This window comes from Channa argus, unplaced genomic scaffold (genome assembly GCF_033026475.1).
Source record: "Channa argus isolate prfri unplaced genomic scaffold, Channa argus male v1.0 Contig144, whole genome shotgun sequence".
Taxonomy (NCBI): domain Eukaryota; kingdom Metazoa; phylum Chordata; class Actinopteri; order Anabantiformes; family Channidae; genus Channa; species Channa argus.
In genome coordinates this window covers 19837-23174 of record NW_027125363.1, presented here as the reverse complement: position 1 = coordinate 23174, position 3338 = coordinate 19837, and the positions used below count along the sequence as shown (strand labels likewise).

At 37.7% G+C, this 3338-nt stretch overlaps 1 pseudogene; it reads left to right on the top strand.

The window, feature by feature from the left end:
• Positions 1-2461: 2461 nt before the first annotated feature.
• LOC137122151 (5S ribosomal RNA) lies at positions 2462-2570 on the top strand (annotated as a pseudogene).
• Positions 2571-3338: the final 768 nt, after the last annotated feature.

Here is a 3338-nt window from a genome sequence, read left to right as displayed (position 1 = left end):
GGGGCCTTAAATGGGGTGTTTCACCAAATTGGGGATGTTCTGGACCAGACAGGGGCCTTAAACCCTCTGGAAGTCCTTAAAAAAGTAAGAAGGACAGGTGTGAACATCAGATGGGCCAAGGTGTTACATTTCTGTACAGATATCTGTCAGAGAATGCCACTGGAATGGAGGGAGAAGTTGCAGGAAGCAGATGGTGAGCTGGTGGGGGATGGCAGAATTGATTTTTCACTCTCCTGTGATCTCAAAAATAGGGATTTCAAAGATTTACAGTCAAAATTTTGGTACAAGGTTCTAATTGACAAGATATTCAAACAGCCCACAGCAAACTCCTCATGGTCGCATGTGTTCCCTACCCGACCCACTTCTACAATCTGGACTAATATGCATGATAAATGGCTCCCCCCTGCGATAGCTAATACAAATTTCAGACTGCGTCACAGGAGAGTGCTTGTCTCTGTCGTCCTACACCAGATCAGTAAGCACACATATGTGAGAACATGTGCGGTCTGCGGGATGGAGGATGAGGATTTTAATCACTTGTTGTTGTGCTGTGCGGTCACACAAAAATTCAGGAATTGGGTAAAAAGTTTATTAAGAAATAAGTGTAAGGTGACTGGTTTGGAAGGTGAGGCATGGGATTGGGTGTGGTGTTTTGGGTTAGACAAGGGACATACAAAAATAAATGTGGGGTTAGTGAATTTCTTGTTGAGTGTAGCTCGTCATGTTGTGTATATAGCCAGGAATTATGCATTGTATGAAGGGAAAAAGATGAAGAGGGTGTTGATTTTTCAAAATATGGTGTCACATTATTTGAGTATTCTGTTTTCGGTTGATAATGAGGGGTTTCTCATTAAATGGGGGGTAAAAAATGATTTATGTGTGTTAGATAGGGAGGGTAGATTGCACTTTGATTTTGGGTGAATTTTATTGACCTATTATTGTATATGTATTTGTATGTATGTATGTATGTATGTATGTATGTATGTATGTATGTGTGTGTGTGTGTGTGTGTGTATATATATATATATATATATATATATATATATATATATATATATATATATAAAAATATATATATATATGGGTATGTGTATGTGTATATGAATGTATATGTGTATAATGTATGTGTGTGTGTGTTTGTATATATGTTTGTATGTATATATGTATATATATAGATATGGATGTATATAGAGAGGTATATGTGTGTAAAAGTATGGGTGTATATATAGATCTATATATATATATAGATATATAGATCTATATATATATATAGATATATATAGATAGATAGATATATGACAGGTTTACAATGTGTGGTTATGGTTATCCCCCTATATTTATAAATATATGTATTTACATTAGAGAAATAGATCTTGCTTTAAGTTGTTTAATTTAGTTGAAAGGCCTATGGATGTAATGTTTTGTTTACTTATCTCTGTATATACCTAATTTCTTTTTGTAAAGTGTATTTTTGATAATAAAAAGATTAAAAAAAAAAAAAAAAGAAGCGCCCGATCTCGGCCGATCTCGGCAGAAAATAGGGCCGGGCCTTGTTAGTACTAGGTAGGAAAACCGCCTGGGAATACCAGGTGCTGTAAGCTTTTTTGCTTGGGTTTACGGGCAGCACAAGCTGGTGTTACTGCCTATTTATTCATAGAAATTGTTCTATATTTTCATCAAATTTTGTTTTTTCATTGCTGTTTTGCTACTTTATTGGTTTGTCAATCATCGTGCTTCATTACTAGTAGACCATGTTACGGTCCTGGCCATATGTGTTGTTTTTATTTAGTTGTTCTTATAGGTGCCCTGCCTGATTGGCCAAATTGGGGGGCAGTGCAGGAAGCTGATTGGTGCATCCTACACTTCCTGGAGTTTTAAAAGTACGGTTCCCAACAGCTAGCGAGGCTCTTTCTGGCAGTAGCACCTGTTTGCTGTTCTTGGTTTCCAAACCTTATTTAGCATTTTTGAATTGTTAGGTTTTGTGCCGTGGATTTGTTTATAAATTGTATATTTTGTAAATAGTATTAAATCTGTAGGGGTGGACTGCCATTTTCTTTTGATTGTTTTCTCTTGTTTTCACATTAGGGAGTTAGGGTTAGCGACTGTCTTTTGGTTTGTTTATTTCTGTCAGGCTAGCTAGCACTTTCTGTGGGAAATGGCTTATTTTGTTTATTATGTTGGCCTTGGTTCGCCCTGAGTTGTAGTGTCATGTTTTGTTTGACACTTTCTTTCGTTTAAAATAAATATCAGTCTGTTGGAACATCTCGATCCTGGATTTTGGTTTGGGGATCGGAGAGGGAACATGCTAATTTATCTTTGTATGTTGCACCCTGACCCCCTAGACAGGGGCGTAACAGACCAGTACAGTTATAGTACTTTGCCACATTTATTTTCTTCTTAGCAAGTGTCATGCATTCTGCTTCTCCAGCGTTTTTAAGAGCTGTTGATGATGTCAAATGCAGCTTACGGCCACACCGCTCTCTAAGCGCCCGATCTCGGCAGCCAAATAGAGCCGGGCCTGGTTAGTACTTGGTAGGAAGACCGCCTGGGAATTCCAGGTGCTGTAAGCTTTTTTGCTTGGGTTTACGGGCAGCACAAGCTGGTGCTACTGCCTATTTATTCATAGAAATTGTTCTATATTTTCATCCAATTCTGTTCTTTCATTGCTGTTTTGCTACTTTATTGGTTTGTCAACCATCGTGCTTCTTTACTACTAGACCAGTACCGTTTTAGTACTTTGCCACATTTATCTTCTTCTTAGCGAGTGTCATGCTTTCCACTTCTCCAGCTGTTGCAATGATATTTCCATGCTGAACTGAGTTGTTCTGGGTCAAATATGAAGGCAAACCCACTTTCCTTTCAGTATTTTGCTGCATTTGGCAGAAACAAGCATATTTGCTCATTCGGCCTGAAAATGCTTTTAAAAGCATAAAAACGTACACTCTTGATTTCTGAATAAATAAAAGCTTTTGCAATGATATTTCCATGCTGAACTGAGTTGTTCTGGCTCAAATATGAAGGCAAACCCACTTTCCTTTCAGTATTTTGCTGCAATTGGCAGAAATCAGCTCATTTGGCCTGAAAATGCTTTTAAGCGCATAAAAACGTACACTCTTGATTTCTGGCTAAATAAAAGCTGTTGCTATGATATTGCGATGCTGAACTGAGTTGTTCTGGGTCAAATATGAAGGCAAACCCACTTTCCTTTCAGTATTTTGCTGCATTTGGCAGAAACAAGCATATTTGCCATTCGGCCTGAAAATGCTTTTAAGCGCATAAAAACTTACACTCTTAATTTCTGGCTAAATAAAAGCTGTAGCAATGATATTTCCATGCTG